We start from the raw sequence: 27,425 nt of genomic DNA on the forward strand, positions 1-27,425 counted from the left end.
ACAGGGTGGGAAAGGCACCTCAACTGGGAGCGGGAGAAGGATCCACATCCTTATGGGGTGAATTGCTAGAGATGCTTGAGAGGATATAACCTAGTCTGGCAGGGTGTTGGCCGTAAGGCCAGAAAGAAGATTGGGGCTGGTACACGAGTTAAAGACAGCAATTTCAGCAGACAAGGCAGGCAAGAACATAGCATGGAATGGGGGAAAACTGATGATTAAACTGCATTTATTTCAATGCAAGGGGCCAGACAGCTAAGGAAGATGAACTCAAGGCATGGATTGTAACATGAGACTGGGATATTATAGTTATTACAGAAACACAGCTGAGGGAGGGGCAGGGCTGGCAGCTCATTGTTTCAAGGTATAGATGCTACAGGAAGCATCGAAGGGTGGGCAAGAGAGGATGTGTGGTGGAGGGTTTTGATTGCATGAATCATCACAGCAGTACTTAGAGAGGATATTCCTGTGGGATCGCCCAGTGAAGCTACGTTAGTGGAATTAAGAAATAAGAATGGGTCATCACTTTGATACGATCGGACAGCTGACCCCGAATAATCTGTGGCAGACTGAGGAACAAATATGTCGGGACATCTTAAATATCAACCATAATAATAAGGCTGTTATGGTAGGGTTTTTGAACTTTCCAAACCTAGACTGGGACTGCCAGTGTTCAGTGTTTGCAAGGGAGGAATTTGGTAATTGTGTTCCAGAAAACTCCCAATCAATATGTAAATGGCCTGAAAAGAGAAAGGGGCAAAACCTGACTGCGCCTTGGGAATCAAGGTAGGGAAAGGGACTGAGATGTGAGTGGGAAAGCATTTTGCCAAAGTGACCACAGTTCTAGTAGTTTGAAAATAGCTTTGGAAAAGGACAGGCCTGATCCACAAGTGCAAGTTATAAAATGGGGCCGGACCAATCTTGATCGTATTAGCCAGGAACTTTCAAAATGTGATTGGGGAAGGGAATTATTTACAGGGAAAGGGAAGTTTGGCAAGTGAGAATATTTTAAAAGTGAGATAAACTGATCGACCAGCCCCCAACATGTTCCTGTTTGTGTGCAGGTCAATGCTGACAGCATTTGGAATCACTGGCTGTCTATTGGTCTATTGAGGGTTTGGTCAAGGAAAAGGGGGCACATGTCAGGTAGAGCCAGCTGGATCAAGGGAATCCAGGGATATACAGGGGCTGTAGGAATAAACTTTGAGTAGAAAACAGGAATGGAGAAAGGCTAAATGAAATAGCCTCAGCAGAGAAGGAAAGGGGAATCCAAAAGTGATTGTATCAGTATATTTAGAGTGCATCAGTAACTCAGGACAAATAGTGTCCATTAAAGATCAATGAGGCCATTGATGTGTGGAACTGCAGGATATTTGCTAAGATCCTAAACAATTTTTTCACTCCAGAACTTACTGTGGAGAAAGACTGGGGAACTCAGGGAACAAGAGTAATACGTTAGACCACAATTGGAGTTCTCTGCAATTCCAGTCTCTCTGCTACAGGAAGGATGTTGTGAAACTTGAAAGGGCTTAGAAAAGATTAACAAGATATTCCCCGGGTTGTTGCTGAATAAGCTGAGGTTACTGTCACTGGAGAATCGGAGACGGAGGGATGACCTTATAGAGGTTTATATGAACATGAGCGGTATGGAGACGGTAAGCATTCAAGGCCTTTTCCCAGAAGTTGGGGAGTCCAAAACTAGAGGGCATAAGTTTAAGGTTAGAGGTGAATGGTTTACAGAGGGACTGAAGGGACAGCTTCTTCACACACATGGTGATGTATGTATGGAATGAGCTGAGAGAGAAAGTAATGGAGACTGATACAATTACAACATTTAAAAGGTATCTGGATGGGCATCAGAATAGTAAGGGTGTAGACGTATATGGGCCAAATGCTGGAAAAGGGAATGGATTTATTTAGATCTTCTGGGAAGCCTGGACGAGTTGGGGACCGAAGGGTCTGTTTCTATGCTGTATATCTCTATGACTTGAAAAGAGTGCATGTTATTGAAGAGGTGGTCCTGGAGGTTTTAAAACAAAAAGCTATGGCAAGTCCCAGAACCTGATTAAGTGTATCGCAGGACACTGTGGGATGCTAGGGAAGAAATTGTAGAGCCCTAGCAAAGGTATGTGTACTACTGACAGCCATGTGTGATGGGCTGGCAGGCTGGAGGGTGGCATCATGGACAGTGAAGGAGGTTTTCTGAGATTACAAAGGGATCTTGATGAAGTGAGTGAATGGGCTGAAAAACTAGAGATGGAATTCAATCTTAATAAATACGAGGTAATGCATTTTGTAAAACAAACAAGGGTAGAGCTTATACAATTAATGTTCCGGCTTCGGTTAGTGTTTTAGAGCAGAGGGACCTCCGGGTTCAGGTACATAATTCTTGAAGCTTGCATCACAGGATGGATAAGATGGTGCTTGGTATGCCTGACTATTGCTCAGTCCATTGAGTGTAGGATTTGGGACGTCATGTTGAGATTGGACAGACATTTGCGATGCCTGTTCTGCAATACTCTGTCCAGTTCTGGTCGCCCAGTTAACAGGGAAGATATTATTAAGCTGCAGGGCATTCAGAAGAGATTTACCAGGATATTGCTGGATATGGAAGGCTTGAGTTCTGAAAAATGGCTGGATCGGCTGAGTCTTTTTTCACTGGAGCCTGGAGGTTGAGACATGATGCTATAAAGGTTTATAAAAATAAATGAGGTATATAGATCAATTTAATGGTAGTTGCCTTTTCCTCAGGATGGGGGAGTCTCAAGAGGAGGGGCCACATTTTTAAGGTTAGAAGAGAGAGATGTTCAAAAAAAAGATATGTGGCAATTTGCTACACAGAGGGTGGTTTGAGTGTGGAATGAACTTCCTGAGAAAGGGGTTGATGTGGGTGCAATTACAACATTTAAAAGATATTTGGATAAACAGATGAATAGGGAAGGGTTGGAGTGATATGGGCCATCTTCAGACAGCTGGGAAGAGTTTAGTTTTAGATTATGGTGGGTATCAACTGAAGGGTCAGTTTCCATGCTGTATGGCTCCATGACAAGAATATGGTTTTATTCTATTGTTGAAGAAAGGATCAGGGCTGCATCATCTACAGAAACGAGTTGGTTGAAAATATAGGAGTGATTGTGCAAAAGTTTGTTGATGATCAAATGAATGGTGTCGTGGGCAGTAAATACGGTTATCAAAGGGGATCGTGACCAACTGGGCCAGTGGACCAAGGAATGAAAGATGGAGTTTAATTCAGGTGTTGGATTTTGTTAAGACAAACCATGGAGGACTAACACAGATAATGGAAGGGCTCTGGCCAGGGTTGTCGAACAGAGAGAGAGAGACAGAGAGAGAGAGATCAGGGTGTGCAAGTTACATTGTTTCTTGCAAGTGGCATACCAGGTGGACAGGGTAGGGAAATCGACATTTGGCACATTTGCCAACATTGGCCAGCACTTTGTTACATACGTTGGAGATATTTGTAACATTGTCCTAAATATTTCCCTTGGGCAGAGGAGGCCACGGAGTGACCCTAAGAATGGTGAACAGCCAAGGGTAGGTGAGTCCAAAACTAGAGGGTATAAACGGGAGGTGAGAGAGCAAAGATTTAAAGAGGGAGCTGAGGGGGAACATTATCCACAGAGGATGGTGCATATTTGGAACGGACTGCCAAGGGCACATGGGAGAAACAAGAACAATTACAGCATGGAAAAGACATTTGGGGAGGTATATTGAGAGGAGAAAGTTTGAAGAGATAAGGGCCAAACGCAGGCAAATAGGACTCGTTCAGTTTAGGTAACATGGGCGGCATTGAGGAGTTGTACCACAGGTTCTGTTTCCCTGCTATATCACTCTGCATCCAGTTACAGAGGATTACAGTACCGAAATAAAGCACGTTGTAGACACTGAAGCAAGTCACAGCGATAGGGATGGTAGTCTGGAATGCAGTATGTTTCAAATATGTGAAGGGACTATCGGGAATGGAGCAGGTTACAGGGGCAATTACTGTTATATGAGTTAAAAATGACTGAAGACACTGGTGCACAAGCCACGCCATAGATACAGTGTTGCAGAGTAATGAGTCTTAGTACAGTATTCGAGGGAGAACACAGAACAGAAAGATCCCAGGCAGCATTCACAACCTCTCGTCGGAGGCCTGCTTTAACCTCTGTTGTCCTGATGCTCACTAAGACAGCGCAGGCCTGGATTGATAACTCTGAACTCCCAATGCTGTCTCAGTGCAACATAAGTTAAAGTAGATGTGGTGATTGAGCATGGCGTGTGTCTATACTGTGCTCCCCATCCAGTACTGTATCTATATCATGTCTTGTTAGCCAATGTTTGGAGCCCTCTCACTGCTCCCTGCTCTGTGCACTGTGAGTGATCTTACCTCACTGCAGGATTTATTGAAGGCTCCAGATCTCCCTGCCCTTTGTCTCTCTGGTTGACCAACCATCTTCAATGAGGTGATGGATGAGACACACAGCAATTGGGAAGTCTATTGAGTCAGTAACTTCCTGAGAACATTCAGGAGGCAGAGAAGTAGACAGAATGGTAAATTAGACTGATGCAGTGAGGGTTACACAAGGAGAATGGAAATGAGCCCCACAGATATCTGAAAAATCCCAAACTCCATCCCTGGCCTGTGCTGTTGCGTCTCTCTGGAGTGGAGAATTCTGTTGGCTCAGGATCTGGAGTAGCTGCGAGAGAGAGACGTTGACAGAGGCAGCAATTAGACCCACACAGTGAGGGATACCACATGGAGAGAGACTGAGTGATAGCACCGGAGTGCTGGAAGACTTCAGGATCACACAATCATGTTGGAAGAATGGGTTGAGCTTCATGTGTCAGTGCTCAGGGATGGGCAACCAGTGAGCAGGTGAAGTGATGGCCTAGTAACATTATTGTTAGGGCATTTGTCCAAAATCACTGCTATCGTTCAGGGGAGGCAGGTTTGAATCCCATCATAAGATAAGGTGGAATTCAAAATCAATAGTTTTAAAAATAGTAATTAACAATCCATAAACAAATATAAAACCATTGTTGATGTACAAAAATCCCAATCCCTTATATTAGATTCCATACAGTGTGGAAACAGGCCTTTCAGCCCAAGAGTAACCCACTCAGACCCATCACCCTCGACCTAATACACCTAACACTATGGGCAATTTAGCATGGCCAATTCGCCTGACCTGGGCATCTTGGGACTGTGGGAGGAAACCAGAGCATCCGGAGGCAATTCATGCAGACACGGGGAGAATGTGCAAACTCCACACAGTTGCCCGCGGCTGGAATCGAACCTGGGACCCTGGTGCTGTGATACAGGAGTGTTAATCACTGAGCCACCGTGCCGCCCACTTGTCCTTTCGACAACAAGATTGATCATCCTCACGTGGTCTGCACGACATACACACAGCAAAGTGTTTGTCTCTTAATTGCCCTCTGAAATGGCCAAGCAAGCTACTCAGCTCATGGGCAGCTAGGGCTGGGCAAGAAAGACTGGTCAGCCAGAGACACCCACATCCCCTACCTGATTTTAAAAAAAATCTAATAGGATGGTCCCACCGCAACCGTACTGGGACCAGTGTCCTGGCCAATCATGTCAGTAGGTTTATTGCCAGGGCTTTAAACTGACCGAGAGAATGCAGGGACAGGGTCCAGGTGAAAGGAGCTTTCCAAATCCAAAGAGAAAAGGTGAAGCATCGGAACAGTATGGGGATGTGGCTGAAGGCAATCAGAAAGGAACAGGATGGGACAGCGATTAACTAAAACTGTACATCAGGGAATAGGTTTGTGACAGGAAATTGTGGGAGAGAGTAAGTTATGTTTTTTTTGAATGGACGAAGTCTGAACAATAAGGCAGATGGATGTGTGACACTGAGATAGAAGAGGTTTAGACACCAGAGAGATATGGTTACAGGGTGAACAAAAGGTGGACATAAATATTCAATGAATCACAATCTTGCGGAAACTCAGGCAAAATGGGTAACACTAAGAAAGGCATGACAGAGAAAGCATTTGGTCTTAGATCATGAAGTAGAGTCAGTCTGAATGTAAATTCTGGCTACGACTTGCCAAGGACACAAGCAGTAGAACAGTTTTAGCCACCAAACAGCATTCCGTTGCTCATCACTGCATTACACAGGAACGCATTGGAATTTTTTTAACTAACACATTGTGATAATTTTGGGAAACATCAATATTCACAAAATCTGGGACAGTCACACTGGCAAGAGTGATATTGGAAGAGGAGTTCAGAGAATTAGTTTTCAGTGTTTCTTTGAATAACAAATTGTGCGACTGGCGAGGGACGTAACTATCTCAGAGCGACCGTTGTGTGATGAAACGTAGTGAATGAGTAATGTCACCTGGAGAGATCCTCTGGGAAATTGTGATAAAGTGCAGTTTAAAGAAATATAAAGTTTTAAAGTGAATCACAGAAAGGACAAGCTACAACTAGAAACAAAAACAGCCAATTACATGGGTTTGAGAGGAGAACTGACCAAGGTCAACAGGCTAAACCGACTGAAACATGTGTCTGTAAATGAACAGTGGAAAACATCTGAAGGAGCAGTATAAAACACTCAACAAAAGGACATTCCGCTGAAACAGACAAATCCTCAGCAGGAAATCCCCATCGGTCCCTCCCTCAAGTAAAAAGGATCATATTAGATTAACGGGCTTAGAGGATCACCAAAAAGTACTTAAAATTCTGAAGTGAGGGAATGTTTTAGGAGTAAGTTTTAAAGGGATTTCAAAGGGTCTGCTCGCAGGAGGAGGCCAGGTGGAAGAGGGAATAATTGTCAAGGTTTTATGTCACAAAAGGAACCGGGAGAGCTGAAGGTGCTGGAGGTGGTGAGAGTGTTACAGAGAGTGACCAGGGCCTGAACGGTGTTACAAAGCCAGTACGAATTGCTGCAGCTGGAGGGGTTTGCAGAGGTAGGGAGGGATACATGTATTTTTATTTATTCATTCATGGGATAAGGGTGTCACTGATTGGACCAACATTCTTTGCCCCATTGCTAATTACCCAGTGTATAGCACAGAGTCAGCCATATTGCTGTGGGTCTGGTGTCACGTGCAGGCCAGACCAGGTTAGAATGTCAGATGTTCTTCTCTAAAGGACGCAAGTGAACCAGATGAGTACTTCCTACTGGTCAACAATGCTTTTATGGTGGCCTCACCAATGTCTTGTACAGATACAACATGACATCCCAACTCTTACTCTAAATGCTCTGCCCAAAGAAGGTAACCATCCCAAACACCTGCTTCACCAACCTGTCCACCTGTGATACCACTTTCAGAGAAGTGTGTACCTGCATCCCTGGGTCTCTGACTGACACTACCCAGGGCCCGAACATTAACTGTACAAGTCCCACCCTGGTTAGTTTCACCAAAATGGAACACTTCACATTATCTAATTAAACTCCATCTGCTATTCTTCAGCCCACTATCCCAGTGTACTATTCGTCCTGTTGTATCACAGATAACTTTCTTCACTGTCCACTTTACCAACAATTTCAGTGTCACTCAAAAATCTTAGTTACCACAAAACCAATATTCCCATCCAAACCATTTATCCAAATGACAAACAACAGGGGACCCACTCCACCGCTGGTCACATGCCTCCAGTCAGAAAAACAATATGTCTCCCATCACCCTCTATCTCCTATCATCAAGCCCAATTTTGTATCCAGTTCACGAGCTCCTCCTGAATGCCATATCCTTTTACATTGATCTGAGCTTATTACCCAGTTTACCATACAGAACGTAGAACACAGAACAGTACAGCACAAGACCCTTCGGCCATGATGCCATGCTATTTTTTTACCCGACTGTAAGATCAAACTACCTTACATAACCTTCATTTTACTATCATCCATGTGCCTATCCAAGAGTCTATTAAATGTCCGCTCCACCCACCCACCACTCTCTGTGTAAAGAATCTACATCTGAAATCTCCCCTTACCCATCCTCCAATCACCTTAAAGTTATGCCCCCTTGTACCATGCATGCCATGGGATAAAGAGGACTCTCACTATTCACTCTATCTATGCCTCACACCATCTTGTTAACCTCTACCAAGTCTCCCCTCACCCTTCTTCACTCCAATGAGAAAAGCCTTAGCTCCTTCAACCTTTCTTCATAAGACATGCTCTCCAGTCCAGGCAGTATCCTGGTAAATCTCCTCTTTACCCTCTCTAAAGCTTCCACATCCTTCCTGTAACAAAGGGACCAAAACTGAACACAATATTCTAATCGGGGTCTAAACAGGGCTTTATAGACCTGCAGCATAACCTCATGGCTTTAAAACCCCCAGCTAATGAAAGCCAATACAACATATTTCTTCTAAACAACACTATCAGCATGGGTGGTAAATTTGACGTATCCGTGTTCATGAAATCCAAGATCCATCTGTTCCTCCACACTATTCAATATTCTGTCTTTACTCCTGTATTCTGTATTTAAGTCTCACCTTCCAAAATGCAGCACTTCACACTTTTCCAGATTGACTTCATCTGCCACTTCTCAGCCCAGCTCTACATCCTGTCAATGTCCCATTGCAACCTCCAACAGACATCCACACTATTCACCACTCCACCAACCTTCGTGTCATTGGCAAACTTACTTACCCAGTCTTCCACTCACACATCCAAGTCATCCAGAAATCACAAAGAGCAGAGACTTTTTGACCTCTCCCTGCAGAAAACCCTCTGGTCACCGAGCTCCAGGCTGAATGATTTCCATCTGTCATCACCCTCTCTCTTCTATGGGCCAGGAATTCTGTATCCAGACAGGCAGGTTTCCATGTATCCCATACTCTGTACTTTCTAAATGAGCCACAAATGTTTTATCACATTCTCAAAGGATTCAATAAGATTTGTGAGGCATGACCTGTCCCTTACAAAGCCAAGCTGACTTTCTCTAATCAAACTATGGTTTTCCAAGGAATCATAAATCCTGGCTCCTCGAGTCCTCTCCAATAATCTGCACATCACAGACAGAAGACTGACAGGTCTGTGATTCCCAGGAATATCTCTATTCCCTTTCTTGAACAACGCATGCCTGATTCACCTAACCAGCACATCTTTGGGCTGTGGATGGAAACCGGAGCACCTGTCGGAAACCCACACAGACACAGAGAGAATGTGCAAACACCACACAGATAGTCGCCTGGGGCTGGAATCGAAATCGCATCCCTGGAGCTGTGAGGCAGCAGTGCTAACCACTGAGCCACCATGCTGGCCCATGTAACTCTCTAGATCCCTGCTTCTGATCCTTGGATCCTCAACGTTAAGTTATTTTCCTTCTTCCTCTTGACTAGATGTCCTACATCGCTTGGAACCTTGTCAAATGCTTTGCTGAATTTCATGTAGACAACATTGACTGCTCTGCCTTCATCTATTTCTTGGCCAACTCCTCAAAGAGTCAATCCAGTGTGTGAAGCCCGGTTTCCCACTCACAAAGCCATGCTGACTATCTCTAATCAGCCCTTGCCTTTCCAAATATATGTCGCTCCTTTCTCTCAGAATCTCCTCCAACAACCTCCCCAGCACTGGGATCACGGGGCTGTAATTTCCTGGTGTTTCCCTGCAGCCCTTTAGTGATGGAATAGCATTAGCCACCCTCCAGTCTTCTGGTACCTCACTGTGTCTGTTGATAATATAAATATCTCTGTTAGGGACACTGCAATCTCTTCCCTAGCTTCCCAAAATATTCAAGGATAGACCTAATGAGCTACTGAGGATTGAGCTACCTTTATTTGTTTTAAGATTCCAGCACTTTTTCTTCTCTGTTGTGGATTCTTTCCAAGACATCACTATTTATTTCCCCAAGTTCCTGACCTTCTATGTCTTTCTCCACAGTAAATTCTGACAAGATTGTTTTGTCTAATATCTCAACCACATCCTGATAGTTAAGATGCCTGTTCTCTACCAAGTTACTCCTTAACCCAAACTGAAACTTGTGTAAAGGTTTCTGAAAATTAAAATAAACCGTATCCTCGGTACAACCACTCCTACACCCGTATCTATTCTGCCATTTATATTCACACGAATAAAAATACAATCCAACAGGCTCAAAAACACATTGTCTTTTTATTAATTGCGTTTCTGAGGGTCCAGTTATTGTTTATTGACATATCCTTTCTAATACATTCCAGCTCCCGACCTACTGTCAGGCTAACGAACACTGTTTGGTTTCAGACTGGCAGCAGAAGAGGTTATGGAAGTTCTTGTTTATCAATCTGAAAAAGGTAGCTTAGAGGTTCAACAGGTAATAGAGGCTTTGGAAATAGGGGGGGTCGTGGGGACTGAAGGATATTATGGAGATAGGGAGTGCTGTGGGGACTGTATGAGATTATGGACATAGAGAATGCAGTGGTGACTGAAGAACATTATGGAGATAGGGAGTGTTGTGGGGCCTGAAAGAGGCCAAAGTGGTCTGGAGGTCTGTTGGGACTGAAGTAGGTTGCACAGATCAGGAGGATCATGGGGATTAAAGGAGGTTGCTCTGAACGGGAGGGACGTCGGGTCTGGATGAGACTATGGAGGTAAGGAGGGTCGTAGGGCCTTTTGGAGGTTATGGAGTTAGGGATGTTTGTGGGGAATGATTCAGGTTTCATGGACAGGAAAATCTTGAGGACTGAAGGAGTATATGGAGATAGAGAGGGCTGTGGGAACTGAAGGGGCTTACACACGTAGGGAGGACTGTGGGGACATGAGGGAGGTTATGGAGATAGTACGTTTATAGAGAAGAACAGGAACGAAGTGCAGGTATCGACCATTTGACCACAGAGTCGGTCCCACCATTCAATATGATCACGACTGATCATCTAACCCAGGTAAAAACAATGACTGCAGATGCTGGAAACCAGATTCTAGATCAGTGGTGCTGGAAGAGCACAGCAATTCAGGCAGCATCCGAGGACAGGCAAAATCGACGTTTCGGGCAAAAGCCCATCATCAGGAATGAAGGGCTTTTGCCCGAAACGTCGATTTTGCCTATCCTCGGATGCTGCCTGAATTGCTGTGCTCTTCCAGCACCACTGATCATCTAACCCAGTAGAGTATTCCTGCTTTCACACCTTACTCTGATATTATAGTGACCACTGGCATTTAGTGATGCAGCGGGCTGTAGTAACTGGGACGGGGGTGTGTCTTACTGAGAATAGGAGGATTGTGGAAGCTGGAACAGGTGACAGGTGCAGGGAAGGTTTTATGAATGGGAGGACTTTACATGGATTTGAAGGAATGCAGGGATGGGATGTGGTAACAATCACAGGAAGGATTTTGGGAGCTCGATCTGAGACGGGTACAGCTGAGAACAGAAGTGAGTCAAACAGTCAGGGCAGGCAGGGACAAGGTAGGACTAATAAATTAAACTGCATTTATTTCAATGCAAGGGACCTAACAGGGAAGGCAGATGAACTCAGGGCATGGTTAGGAACATGGGACTGGGATATCATAGCAATTACAGAAACATGGCTCAGGGATGGGCAGGACTGGTAGCTTCATGTTCCAGGATACAAATGCTACAGGAAGGATAGAAAGGGAGGCAACAGAGGAGGGGGAGTGGCATTTTTGATAAGGGATAGTATTACAGCTGTGTTGAGGGAGGCTATTCCCAGAAATACATCCAGGGAAGTTATTTAGGTGGAACTGAGAAATAAGAAAGGGATGATCACCTTATTGAGATTGTATTGTCGACCCCCCAATAGTCAGAGGGAAATTGAGAAACAAACTTGTAAGGAGATCTCAGCTATATGTAAGAATAATAGGGTAGGTATGGTAGGGGATTTTAACTTTCCAAACATCGACTGGGACTGCCATAATGTTAAAGGTTTAGACGGAGAGGAATTTCTTAAGTGTGTACAAGACAATTTTCTGATTCAGTATGTGGATGTACCTACTAGAGAAGATGCAAAACTTGGCCTACTCTTGGGAAATAAGGCAGGGCAAGTGACTGAGCTGTCAGTGGGAGAGCACTTCGGGGCCAGCGACCATAATTCTATTTGTTTTAAAATAGTGATGGAAAAGGATAGACCAGATCTAAAAGTTGAAGTGCTAAATTGGAGAAAGGCCACTTTTATGGTATTAGGCAAGAACAACACGGTGGCACAGTGGTTAGCACTGCTGCCTCACACCGCAAGAGACCCAGGTTCAATTCCCGCCTCAGGCGACTGGCTGTGTGGAGTTTGCACATTCTCCCCGTGTCTGGGTGGGTTTCCTCCAGGTGCTCCAGTTTCGTCCCACAGCTTAGGTGAACTGGCCACGCTAAATTGCCCGTAGTGTTAGGTGCAGAGGTAAATGTAGGGGAATGGGTCTGGGTCGGTGGGGACTTGTTGGGCCGAAGGGCCTGTTTCCAAACTGTAAGTAATCTAAACTTTCGAAAGCTGACTGAAGGCAGATGTTCGCAGGTAAAGGGACGGCTGGAAAATGTGAAGCCTTCAGAAATGAGATAACAAGAATCCAGAGAAAGTATATTCCTGTCAGGGTGAAAGGGAAGGCTGGTAGGTATATAGAATGCTAGGTGACTAAAGAAATTGAGGGATTGGTTCAGAAAAAGAAGGAAACATACGTCAGGTATAGACAGGATAGATCGAGTGAATCCTTGGCAGAGAAAAATAAAGTAGGAGTATACTTAAGAGGGAAATCAGGAGGGCAAAATGGGGACATGAGATAGCTTTGGCAAATAGAATTAAGGGCAATTGAGAGGGTTTTCACAAATATATTAAGGACAAAAGGGTAACTAGGGAGAGAATAGGTCCCCTCAAAGATCAGCAAGGCAGCCTTTGTGTGGAGCCACAGAAAATGGGGGAGATACTAAATGAACATTTTGCATCAGTATTTACTGTGGAAAAGGATTTGGAAGATATAGACTGTAGGGAAATAGATGGTGACATCTTGCAAAATGTCCAGATTACAGAGGAGGAAGTGCTGGATGTCTTGAAATGGTTAAAGGTAGATAAGTCCCTAGGACCTGATCAGCTGTACCCGAGAACTCTGTGGGAAGCTAGACAAGTGATTGCTGGGCCTCGTGCTGAGATATTTGTATCATCGATAGTCACAGGTGAGGTGCCGGAAGACTGGAGGTTGGCAAACATGGTGCCATATGTTTAAGAAGGACGGTAAAGACAAGCCAGGGAACTATAGACGGGTGAGCCTTACCTCAGCGGTGGGCAAGTTGTTGGAGGGAATCCTGAGGGACAGGATGTACGTGTATTTGGAAAGGCAAGGACTGATTAGGGATAGTCAACATGGCTTTGTGCGTGGGAAATCATGTCTCAAAAACTTGATATAGTGTTTTGAAGAAATAACAAAGAAGATTGATGAGGGCAGAGCAGTAGATGTGAATATATATGGACTTCAGTAAGGCGTTCGACAAGGTTCCCCATGGGAGACTGGTTAGCAAGGTTCGATCTCATGGAATACAGGGAGAAGTAGCCATTTGGATACAGAACTGGCTCAAAGGTAGAAGACAGAGGGTGGTGGTGGAGGGTTGTTTTTTCAGACTGGAGGTCTGTGACCAGTGGAGTGCCACAAGGATCGGTGCTGGGCCCTCTACTTTTTGTCATTAACATAAAAGATTTGGATGCGAGCATAAGAGGTACAGTTCGTAAGTTTGCAGATTACACCAAAATTGCAGTACATTTCAAATATGTGAAGGGGCTATCGGGAAGCGAGGAGGTTACAGAAATAGGAATTGTTATAGGAATTAAAAATTATTAAAGACAATTGACCACAAGACATGCCATAGATACAGTGTTGCAGAGTAGTGAGTCTCAGTACAACAGAACTTACGTTAGGGGTGGTGATTGAGCCTGGGGTGTTTGTGTGTACTGTGCTCCCCCTCCAGTACTGTATTAATGTCATGTCTTGTGAAGAGGGCTACCTCAGGTTAAAACTGGATCTGGACCAGGTGGGCCAATGGGCTGAGAAGTGGCAGATGAAGTTTATTTCAGATAAATGCGAGGTGTTGCATTTTGGGAAAGCAAATCTTAGCAGAACTTATAATACTTAATGGTAAGGTCCTAGTGAGTGTTACTGAAGAAAGAGACCTTGGAGTGCAGGTTCATAGCTCCTTGAATGTGAATTCACAGGTAGATAGGATAGTGAAGAAGGTGTTTGATATGCTTTCCTTTGTTGGTCAGAGTATTGAGTACAAGAGTTGGGAGGTCATGTTGCAGCTGTACAGGACGCTGGTTAGGCCACTGTTGGAATATTGCGTGCAATTCTGGTCTCCTTATCGGAAAGATGTTGTGAAACTTGAAAGTGTTCAGAAAAGATTTACAAAGATGTTGCCAGGGTTGGAGGATTTGAGCTACAGGGAGAGGCTGAACAGGCTGGGGTTGTTTTCCCTGGAACGTCGGAGGCTGAGGGGTGACCTTACAGAGGTTTACAAAATTATGAGGGACATGAATAGCATAAATAGACAAAGTTTTTATTCCCTGTGGTCAGGGAGTCCAGACTATCCCAATAAAATAGCTTAGTCCTCCCTGAGTACTGGTAGCAGTGCGCCTGATGCGGTCTCCTCTCCATTAGGGAGACTGGACGCCTCCCAGCAGAGCGCTTTAGGGAACATCTCTGGGACAACCACACCAATCAACCCCACCGACCTGTGTCCCAACATTTCAACTCTCCCTCCCACTCTGCTGAGGACGTGCAGTTCCTGGGCTTCCTCCACCGCCGCATCCTCACTACCCGTGCCTGGAGAAAGAACGCCTCATCTTCCACCTCGGAACACTTCAACCCCAGGGCATCAATGTGGATTTCACCAATTTCCTCATTTCCCCTTCCCCCATCTCACCCCACCTCCAGCCTTCCTTCTCAGCACTGCCCTCATGACCTTGTCCTACCGGCCTATCTCCCTTTCCACATATCCACTCCACCCTCATCTCTGACCTATTACCTTTATCCCCACCCTCATTCACCTACTGTACTCTATGCTATTTTCTCCCCATTCCCCACCCCCCTCTCATTTATCTCTCCATCCTGCAGGCTCCCGGCCTCTATTCCTGATGAAAGGCTTTTGCCCGAAACGTCGATTTTCCTGCTTCTCGGATGCTGCCTGGCCTGCCGTGCTTTTCCAGCACCACTCTAATCTAGACTCTGGTTTCCAGCATCTGCAGTCCTTGTTTTTTACTTATTGGAGGAGGAGACTACCGAGATAAGGCATGTTGCAGATACTGAAGCAAGTTACAGGGATAGGGATGGTAGACTGGAATGCAGTACATTTCAAATATGTGAAGGGGCTATCGGGAAGCGAGGAGGTTACAGAAATAGGAATTGTTATAGGAATTAAAAATTATTAAAGACACTGGACCACAAGACATGCCATAGATACAGTGTTGCAGAGTAGTGAGTCTCAGTACAACAGAACTTACATTAGGGGTGGTGACTGACCCTGGGGTGTGTGTGTGCACGGTGCTCCCCCTCCAGCACTGTATCAATGTCATGTCTTGTTCACAGATGTTTGGAACCCTCTCATTGCTCTTTGCTCTGTGCACTGTGGGTGACCTTACCTCACTACAGGATTTATTGAAGGCTCCAGATCACCTTTCCCTTTGTCTCTCTCTGGCAGACCAACTGTGTTCAATGTGGTGATGGACAATCTACCACGCAACTGGGAAGGCTATTGAGTCAGGACCTTCCTGAGTAACTACAGGAGACAGAGAAATAGACAGAATGGAAAATTAAACAGATGCAGTGAGGGTTACACATGGAGAATGGGACTGAGTCCCACAGAGACCTGTAAAATGGAGCGATATTAAGTAATAGTCCCAGATTGCTGGAAGATGTCAGGATCACACAGTCATGTTGGAAGAATGGGTTTAGCTTCATGATGCTCTGGTATCAGTGCTCAGGGATGAGCAGCCAGTGAGCAGGTGAAGTAATGGGATAGCGGTATTATTGCGAGAGAATGTATCCAAAACCTCAGCTAATGTTCAGGGGAGGCAGGTTTGAATCTCACCATCTGAAATGGAGACATTTGAAATCAATAATTTTAGAAATAATAATTAACAATCCACAAATTAGTATGAGACCAGTGCTGATGTACAACAAATCCAAACACTTGTCCTTTAGAGAAGGACATCTGCCCACCCTGACGTGGTCTGCACGACATCCCCACAGAAAAGTGATTGCCTCTCAATGACCCTCTGAAATGGCCGAGCAAGTTACTCAGCTCAAGAGCAGCTAGGGCTGGGCAAGAAAGGCTGGTCAGCCAGAGACACACACATCCCAGACCTGATTTACAACAATAATCCATTCGGATGGTCCCACTGGAACCGTGCTGCGACCAGGGTCCTGGCCGATCATGTCGGTAGGTTTATGGACAGGGTTTGAAACTGACAGAGAGGATGCAGGGACAGGGTTCAGGTGAAAGGAGCTTTCCAAATCCAAAGGGAAAAGGTGAAGCAATGGAACAGCATGGGAATGTGGCTGAAGACAAGCAGAAAGGAACAGGATGGGACAGAGTTTAACTAAAATTGTACATCAGCAAATAGATTTGTGACAGAAAATTGTGGGAAAGAGTAAGTTCTGTTTTTTTTTCAAATGGACAACGTCGCTGTCACAAATCCATCTACCTTATTACAAAGCGATAAAAGAGATTTAGACAGCTGGGAGACATGGATACAGCGTGAACAAAAATATTCAGTGGTTCACAATCTTGCGGAGACTCAGGCAAAATGAGTAACCCTAACAATAATGGATTCCAAAGGCATTACAGAGAAAGCATTTGGTCGCAGATCATGAAGTAGAGTCAGTCTGAATGTAAATACTGGCTACTACTTGCCAAGGACACGAGCAGCAGAATAGTTTTAGCCAACGAACAGTATTGCATGACTCATCACTGCATTAAACAGGAACTCATTGGAATTATTTTAACAAAGGCATTATGATAATTTTGGAAACTTTAATATTCGTATAATCGGGGTCAATCACAAGGACAGCATTGATATTCGAAGAGGAGTTCGGTTAATTTTTTTTCAGTGTTTCTTTGAAAAACACATTAAGTCCCTAGCCAGTTGCACAAATATCACAGAGCGACCGTGTGATGAAACTTAGTGAATGAGTAACGTCACCTGCAGAGATCCTTCGGGAAATTGTTATAAAGTGCAGTTTAAATAAATATAAAGTTTTAAAGTGAATCACAGAAAGGACAAACTACAACTACAAACAAAAATAGCCAATTACATGAATTTGAGAGAACTGACCAAGGTAAACAGGCTAAACAGACTGAAACATGTGTCAGTAAATGAACAGTGGAAAACATTTAATGGAATAGTATAAAACACTCAACAAAAGGATATTCCATTGAAACGGTAAAAACCTCAGCAAGAAATCCCCACTGGTCCCTCACTCAGGAAAAAAGGGATCATACTAGATTATGAGGCTGAGAAGATCACCACAAAATACTTAAATCCTGAAGTGAGAGAGTGCTTTAGGTGTAAATGTTAAATGGATTTCAAAGGGTCTGCTAGAAGGAGAATGGCAGTGGGAAGGGGAATGATTGTCAAGGTTTAATGGTACAATAGGAACAGGGAGAGGTGAAGGTGCTGGAGGTGGTGAGAGTGGTCAGGGTCTGAACGGTGTTACAAAGCCAGTACAGATTGCTGCAGGTGGAGGTGTTTGCAGAGGGAGGGAGGGACATATGTATTTTTATTTATTCATTCATGGGATGTGAGTGTCATTGCCTGGACTAACATTCTTTGACCCCACTGCTAATTACCCAGAGGGCAGCTCAGAGTCAGCCATATTGCTGTGGGTCTGGAGTCACATGACGTCCAGACCAGGTTAGAATGTCAGATGTCCTTCCCTAACTGAGGCAAGTGAACCAGGTGAGTTCTTCCTACTGAACAACAATGTTTTTATGATAGCCTCACCAATGTTTTTTACAGATACACCATGACATCCGAACTCCTCCTCTCAATGCTCTCCTAATGAAGGTAACCATCCCAAACGCCTGCTTCACCAGCCTGTCTACCTGTGACACCACATTCAAAGAGCTGTGTACCTGCATCCCTGGGTCACTGACTGACAACACTACCCAGGGTCCGAGCATTAACTGTACAAGTCCCACCCTGGTTGTTAATTAAACTCCATCTGCTATTCTTCAGCTCACTATCCCAGCAGGACTGTTCATCCTGTTGTATCATAGATAATCTTCTCCACTAACCACTTTACCAACAATGTCAGTGACACCCAAGAAGCTTACTTACCAGGAAACCAATACTCCCATCCAAACCATTTATCCAAATGACAAACAACAGTGAACCCACTACACTGCAGTTTCCATGCCTCCAGTCAGAAAAACATGTCTCCCACCACCCTCTGTCTCCTACCATCAAGTAATTTTTGTATCCAGTTCACTAGCTCCTCCTGAATGCCATATCCTTTTACACTGATCTGAGCTTATTACCCAGTTTACCAGACAGAACGTAGAACACAGAACAGTTCAGCCCAAGACCCTTCGGCCATGATGCTATGACAACTTTTTATCCGACTGTAAGATCAAACTAACTTACATACCCTTCGTTTTACTACTCTCCATGTGTCTGTCTAAGAGTCTATTACATGTCCCAAATGTGTCTTATTTTACTACCACCATTAGCAGTCCATTCAACCACCTACCATTTTCTATCCTCTTATCCATCCTCCAATCACCTTAAAATTATACCCCCTTGTAACAGCCATTTATGCCATAGGAGGAAAAGTCTCTGACTATTCACTCACTCTGTGCCTCTCATCATCTTGTTCACCTCTACCAAGTCACCCCACCTACTTCTTCACTCCAATGAGCAAAGCCTTAGCTCCCTCAACCTTTCTCCATAAGAAATGCCCTCCATTCCAGGCAGCATCCTGGAAAATCTCCTGTGTACGCTCTCTAAATCTTGCACATCCTTCCTGTAAACAGGGGACCAGAACTGAACACAATATTCCAATTGTAGTCTCACCGGGATGCTATAAAGATGCAAAAAAACCTCATGGCTCTTAAAATCGATCCCCTTGCTAAGGAAAGCCAACACAACATATGCCTTTTTAACAACCCCATCAACGTGTGTGGCAACTTGAGGGATCTATGGACACGGACCCCACAATCTCACTGTTCCTCCACACTGCCAAGTATTCTGCCTTTCACCCTGTATTCTGTATTCAAATTCGACCTTCCAGAATGAATCACTTCACACTTTTCCAGATTGAACTCCATCTGCCACTTCCAGCCCAGCTCTGCATCCTGTCAATGTCCCATTGCAACCTACAACAGCCCTCCATGTTCCCCACCACTCCACCAACCTTGGTGTGATTGGCAAACTTACTAACCCACTCTCCAACATCCACATCCAAGTCATTTATAAAAATCACAGAGAACAGGGTCCCAGAGCCGATTGTTACAGAACACCACTGGTCACTGAGCTCCAGGCTCAATACTGTCCATCTGCTGCCAACCTCTGTCTTCTCTGGGCCATCCGATCCTGTATCCAGACAGACAGATTTCCCTGTATCCCAATCATCCTTCTTTTCTGAATGAAACATCAATGTATTCTGTCATATCCTCAAAGAATTCAGTAAGGTTTGTGAGGCATGACCTACCCCTCACAAACCCATGCTGACTGTCTCGAATTTAACTATGGTTTTCCAAGTAGTCATAAATCCTGTCTTTAGAGTCCTCGCCAATAATCTGCACTTCACAGACATTAGACTAAATCTGTAATTCCCAGAATTCTACCTCCGTAATATGGTCCAGACTCTACAAATCTTCCCTCCTCTGCCATGTTCCCCAGAAGGGCACTGGAGGGTGGTGGGGGTTACGGAGATAGGGAGGCATATCAGGACACGAGAATTTTGCAGACATTATGAGGGTTGCCGTGCCAAAATGAGGCTTAAGTAATTGTGAGGTTTCATGGTGATGAAGGCATTTGAGGAGGGAGGGAGGATTGTAGGGAAATGAGAGGTTTCACAGTTTAGGTGCTTTGTTAGGACTGCAAAAGGTTACTGAGTTGGGAAGGGTGTAAGCACTGGTGGATATTACATAAACATGTGGTTTTGGTTGCAATGCAGGAAGAGGATTCAGGAAGCTGGAGAGTATGGGGTCTGAACGAGGTTACACAAATGGGAAGAGTTGGCCGGAGTGGGGGTGGTTACAGAGACAGCAATGGTCTGATCTGGAGCAGAGGACCCAGATTGGGAGGGATGTGGGGACTGGAGGTGGTTTCACAGGGAGGGAGGACCATAGACCCACAGGAGGTTACATAAATGTGGAGAGCTGTAGGGCTGACGGGCTCATGGAGATGGGAATGTTGGGAGGGATAGAGAAGTTTACAGGGATAAGGATGTTTGTAGGACATGGCTGGATCACAGACAGAGAGTGTTTTAGGGAGCTGAGCAGATTACAGAGATAAAGAGGTTTGTATCGACTGGAAGAACAAACAGAGATATGCAGGGTAGTCGTGACTGAAGATGTTTATAGACATAGGAAGGCTTAGGTTCTGGGGGTTATGGAGGCTGTGGAATCTGGAATTTTCAGAGATTGGGATAACAATTTTGGTCAGAGACAGTTTCACAGATAAGGGAGCATAGCACAAACAGGAGGAAGTTGTAGGGGAGGGTGACGATTAAACAGATAGTGGTGTAAGAGCTGGACAAGGTTATGAAGATGGGTAGATGGTGGAGACACAGGAGGAGCTTACATTGACATGGGGGTTATAGTGACAGGAGGGTGTTAAATAGATAGTGGGTTTTGTAGGGACTGGATTGGGAGAGGCACAGGCATGGAATGAGTTCGACAGATCAGGAATACTGCAGAGACCTGAGAGGATTACACTGATAGGGATGGTGGTCGGGTCTCCACAGACTGTTTAGGGAATGGAAGAGATTTGGTAGATAGGGAGGGATGTAAGATCTGCAGGAGCTTATGGAGAGTTGAAGAGTTGGAGCAATTTGCAGAGGTAGGTTTCTCAGACAGGAGTAGGTTATAGATAGTGAAGGTTGTGTGGTCTGAGTAAGTCAAAAAGAGGAGGGTTTTCGCGTCTGGAAGAGGTTACACTGACAGGGACAGTTGAAGAGACTGAAGCAAAAATGCATGGAGAAGGTTACACAGATAGGGAGGTGAGTAGGGACTGAAGGTGAATACACAGACATGGAGGGTTGTATTGTTAGACGGAGCTGAGAGGGACAGGGACTGGTGTAGGGATTTACACAGATAGAGAAGGTTGTGTTTTGGTGAAGGTTACACTGATACAGACAGTGTTAGGGAGTGTTTAGTGGATGACAGAGGAGCTCAGAGAGAATGTATTATGGGGAGTGGAGGAGATTACAGACACAGACATGGCTGCCGGTTTGAAAAGAGCTTCTACAGATCCTCGGTGCCGTTAAGCTGGAGGGAGATTATAACAGTGAGTGTTGCCAAGACTTAATTACTTCACTGATATAGAGCAGGTCTCAGCACATAACTGTTAAAGGGAAGTTGAGACAGTCCAGATGAGTTTTCAGAGATACAAATGTTTATGGGAGTTTCAAGAGGGAACAATGATTGGGAGTGCTGTACCAAATGGTAATAGTTATAGGGAGGGTTCGAAAAGCAGGAAGAGGTGACAGACATTTTGATCTTTGTAAGGACTGGAGAAAGTTACATCGCCAAGGAGGGTTTTAGAGTCTGGAGGAGATTACAGTGTTCAGGAGAATATTGGGGATCAGGCCAGGTGTAGGAGACAGGGATGGTTGACAGGGCTGGACAATAACCTGAATAGAATCGCCATCGTGTGCAACCAGGCCATTCGGCCCAACCAGTCCATTCCTCTGAAGAGCATCCTACCCAGACCCACCCCTCTACCTGTACATTAAACCCTGCATTTCTCGTGGTGAACTTACTTACACCACACATTCCTGAATACCACAGTCAATTTATGATCGCCAATCCACTGATGGTGCAAATTTTGGACGGACACACACACACAGCAAGGGAGCGACACGCAAACACACACAGTGAGGGGGATACCCGCAGACACACAGCGAGGGAAGGACATGCACAAACACACACACAGAGCGAGGGAAGGACATGCACACACACACAGTGAGGGGGATACCCGCAGACACAGAGCGAGGGAAGGACATGCACACACACACAGTGAGGGGGATACCCGCAGACACAGAGCGAGAGAAGGACATGCACACACACACAGTGAGGGGGATACCCGCAGACACACAGTGAGGGGGATACATGCTGACACACAGCGAGGGAAGGACACACACAGCGAGGGAGGGACACGCGCACACACGCAGCGAGGGAGGGACACGCGCACACACGCAGCGAGCGAGGGACACGCGCACACACGCAGCGAGCGAGGGACACGCGCGCACACGCAGCGAGCGAGGGACACGCGCGCACACGCAGCGAGCGAGGGACACGCGCGCACACGCAGCGAGCGAGGGACACGCGCACACACGCAGCGAGCGAGGGACACGCGCACACACGCAGCGAGCGAGGGACACGCGCACACACGCAGCGAGCGAGGGACACGCGCACACACGCAGCGAGCGAGGGACACGCGCACACACGCAGCGAGCGAGGGACACGCGCACACACGCAGCGAGCGAGGGACACGCGCACACACGCAGCGAGCGAGGGACACGCGCACACACGCAGCGAGCGAGGGACACGCGCACACACGCAGTGAGCGAGGGACACGCACACACGCAGCGAGCGAGGGACACGCACACACGCAGCGAGCGAGGGACACGCACACACGCAGCGAGCGAGGGACACGCACACACGCAGCGAGCGAGGGACACGCACACACGCAGCGAGCGAGGGACACGCACACACGCAGCGAGCGAGGGACACGCACACACGCAGCGAGCGAGGGACACGCACACACGCAGCGAGCGAGGGACACGCACACACGCAGCGAGCGAGGGACACGCACACACGAAGCGAGGGAGGGATACGCACACACGCAGCGAGAGAGGGATACGCACACATGAAGCGAGCGAGGGACACACACACACGAAGCGAGGGAGGGACGCGCACATACACACAGCGAGGGACGGGGACACACACACGTAAAGCGAAGGAGGGACAAACACACACAAACACAGAGCAAGGGAGAGACGCGCACACCCAGTGAGGAAGGGACAAACACACACACTTATGGTGAGGAGAATACACGCAGACACACAGCGAGGGAGGGACACACACTTACACTGCAAGGGAGGGACACGCACACACCGCGAAGGAGGGACAAGCACACACATGTCGAAGGGGAGGGCATGTGCACAGAAATTGAGAGGGGCACACAAACAGCGAGAGGGGACACACACAGACATGGCAAGGGTGGGAACGCGCACACAGCAAGCTGGTCACACACACACACAGCAAGGGAGGGACACATGCACTCACAGCAATGGGGGACATGCCCTCACACTGCGAGGGGGATATACACAAAGAGCAAGGCAGGGACACACACACACACACACAGCGAGGGAGTGACATGCACACACAGCAACAGGGACACACATACAAAGTGAGGGAGGGACACACACATACACACAGCAAGGGAGGGACACACAAACAGCGAAGGAGTGAAACGTACACACACAGTGAGAGAGTGACACACACACACACACACACACACACACACACACAGTGAGGGAGGGAAGGACATGCACACACACAGAGCAAGTGAGGGACACACACACACAGCGATGGAGGGTCATACACAAACACACCCATCGAGAGAGGGACACGCACACAGCGAGGGAGGGACACACAAATATTGAGGAAGTGAAACGTACAAACACACAGTGAGGGAGGGACACACACACACAGCAAGGGAGGGAAGGACATGCGCACACACAGTGATGGGTCATACACAAACACACACAGCGAGGGAGGGACACACACACACACAGGGAAGGAGGGACAAGCACACACACGGCGAGGGGGAGGAAATGTGCACAGAAAGTGAGAGGGGGCACGCACACAGAGTGAGAGGGGACACACACTGACACGGTGAGGGAGGGACATACACACAGCAAGAGGGACACACACACATACAAAGCGAGGGAGGGACACGCACACACACACAGCGTGGGAGGGACACACAAGCACAGTGAGGAATTGACACGCATACATATACACACACACAGCGAGGGATGGACACTCACATACACTGCAAGAGGGATACACACACTCACAGCAAGAGGGGGACACACAGTGAGGGAGGGACACGCGCATACACACACACACACACACACACACACTGAGGGATGGACAAGCACACACAGTGAGTGAGGGACACACACACACAGCGAGGGAGTGACATGCACACACAGCAAGAGGGACACACACACATACACACAGTTAAGGGGATACACGCAGATACACAGCGAGGGCGGGACACACACACACATACACAGCGAGGGTGGGACACACACACACACAGAGCGAGGGTGGGACACACAAACAGCGAGGGAGTGAAACGTACACACACACACAGTGAGTGACACACACACACACACACACACACACACACACACAGCGAGGGAGGGAAGGACATGCACACACACAGCAATGGTGGGTCATACACAAACACACAGCGAGGGATGGACACGCACACAGTGAGAGAGGAACGGACACACACACACACAGTGAGGGAGGGACACGCAGTGAAGGGGGGACACACAAACACATACTGTGACGGTGTGACACGTACACACAAACAGCGAGGAAGGGACACGCGCACACACAGGGAAGGAGGGACAAGCAGACACACGGCGAGGGGAAGAACATGTGCACAGAAACTGAGAGGGTGCACGCACACATAACAGCAAGGCGGACACACACAGGCACTGCGAGGGAGGGACACACGCACACACAGCAAGGGGGGACATGCACTCACACCGAGGGGAGAGGCGCACATACAGTGAGGGGGATATACACAAAGAGCAAGGGAGGGACACACACATACAAGGGATGGACACACACACACAGACAGCAATGGAGAGACACACGCACACACATACAGGGAGGGACATGCACACACAGCGAGGGATGGACATGCACATACACAGCAAGTGAAGGACATGCGCGCGTGCGCGCGCACACACACACACACACACACACACACACACACAGCGAGGGATGGACAAGCACACACAGTGAGTGAGGGACACACACACATACAGCGAGCGAGGGACACACAAACAGCGAGGGAGTGAAATGTACACACACACAGCGAGGGAGGGATACACAAACAGCGAGGGAGTGAAATGTAGACACAGTGAGGGAGGGACACACACACACAGCGAGGGAGGGACACACACACAGCGAGGGAGGGACACACACACACAGGGAAGGAGGGACAAGCACACACACGGCGAGGAGGAGGAAATGTGCACACACAGTGAGAGGGGACATGCACTGACACAGCGAGGGGGGGACACACGCACACACAGCAATGGGGGACATGCACTCACACAGCGAGGGGGATATACACAAAGAGCAAGGGAGGGGGGCACACACACACACACACACAGTGAGCAAGGGACACACAAACAGCGAGGGAGTGAAACGTACACACACACACAGTGAGAGAGTCTCTCACACACACACACACACACACACACACACACACACAGCGAGGGAGGAAAGGACATGCACACACACAGCGATGGTGGGTCATACACAAACACACAGCGAGGGATCGACACGCACACAGAGTGAGGGACACACACACAGTGAGAGGGACACACACACACACACACAGCGAGGGTGGGACACACACACACACAGCCAGCGAGGGACACAAACAGCGAGGGAGTGAAACGTACACACACACAGTGAGGGAGGGACACACACACACACACACAGTGAGGGAATGACACGCTGAGACACGCAGCGAGGGAGGGGGCATGGACACACAAAGCAAGGGAGGGACACACACACACAGCGAGAGTGGGACACACACACACAGCGAGGGACACACAAACAGCGAGGGAGTGAAACGTACACACACACAGTGAGGGAGGAACACACACACCCAGCAAAGGAGGGAAGGACATGCGCACACACAGAGCAAGTGAGGGACACACACACAGCAAGGGAAGGACATGCACAAACACAGTGATGGGTCATACACAAACACACACAGCGAGGGGGAGGGCATGTGCACAGAAAGTGAGAGGGGGCACGCACACAGAGTGAGAGGGGACACACACTGACACGGTGAGTGAGGGACACACACACAGCAAGAGGGACACACACACATACAAAGCGAGGGAGGGACACGCACACACACTCACATAGCATCGGAGGGACACACAAGCACAGTGAGGAATTGACACGCATACATATACACACACACAGCGAGGGAGGGACACGCACGTATATACACACACACACACACAGAGCGAGGGAGGGACACGCGCACACACACAGTGAGAGAGAGAGACACATACACACATCACGATGGAGTGACACACACACAAACAGCGAGTGAGGGACACGCAGTGAAGGGGGGACACACAAACACATACTGTGACGGTGTGACACGTACACACAAACAGCGAGGAAGGGACACACACACAGGGAAGGAGGGATAAGCAGACACACGGCGAGGGGAAGGGCATGTGCACAGAAACTGAGAGGGTGCACGCACACACAAAAGCAAGGGGGACATGCACAGGCACTGCGAGGGAGGGACACACACACACAGCGAGGGATGGACATGCACATACACAGCAAGTGAAGGACGCGCGCGCGCACACACACGTACACACACAGCGAGGGATGGACAAGCACACACAGTGAGTGAGGGACACACACACACACATACACAGCGAGGGTGGAACACACACACACACAGCGAGCGAGGGAGTGAAACGTGCACACACACACAGTGAGGGAGACACACACACACACAGCGAGGGAGGGACACACACACACACACACAGGGAAGGAGGGACAAGCACACACATGGTGAAGGGGAGGAAATGTGCACAGAAAGTGAGAGGGGGCACGCACTGACACAGCAAGGGAGGGACACACGCACACACAGCAATGGGGACATACACAAAGAGCAAGGGAGGGACACACACACACACACACACACACACACACACACAGCGAGGGAGTGACACGCACACACAGCAAGACGGACACACACACATACACACAGTTAAGGGGATACACGCAGACACACAGCGAGGGTGAGACACACACACACACACACACACACACACAGCGAGGGAGGGAAGGACATGCACACACACAGCGATGGTGGGTCATACACAAACACACAGCGAGGGATGGACACGCACACAGAGATTGAGGGACATGCACACACAGTGAGAGAGAGACACACAGACACACACAGAGCCAGTGAGGGACACACAAACAGCGAGGGAGTGAAACGTACACACATACTGAGG

The 27,425-nt window shown here is 47.4% G+C and overlaps 1 long non-coding RNA gene across 3 annotated transcripts in view; it reads right to left on the reverse strand.

Moving 5' to 3' along the window:
• The window catches only part of LOC148149515 (uncharacterized), a 75,591-nt gene extending 59,951 nt beyond the window's left edge, over positions 1–15,640 (reverse strand). For 2 of the 3 annotated variants that reach the window (XR_015757786.1, XR_015757788.1), the window contains exon 1: positions 4,385–4,514. This is a non-coding gene — a long non-coding RNA (uncharacterized LOC148149515). Of the gene's footprint in view, positions 1–4,384; positions 4,515–15,517 lie in introns of those variants that run through there. The other variant, XR_015757787.1, reaches the window with a different exon arrangement.
• Between the last annotated feature and the right edge of the window lie 11,785 nt (positions 15,641–27,425).

The sequence above is a fragment of the Chiloscyllium plagiosum genome, unplaced genomic scaffold, assembly GCF_037043375.1.
Source record: "Chiloscyllium plagiosum isolate Xiang-an unplaced genomic scaffold, Cpla_swu_hap1 HiC_scaffold_8, whole genome shotgun sequence".
Lineage (NCBI taxonomy): Eukaryota > Metazoa > Chordata > Chondrichthyes > Orectolobiformes > Hemiscylliidae > Chiloscyllium > Chiloscyllium plagiosum.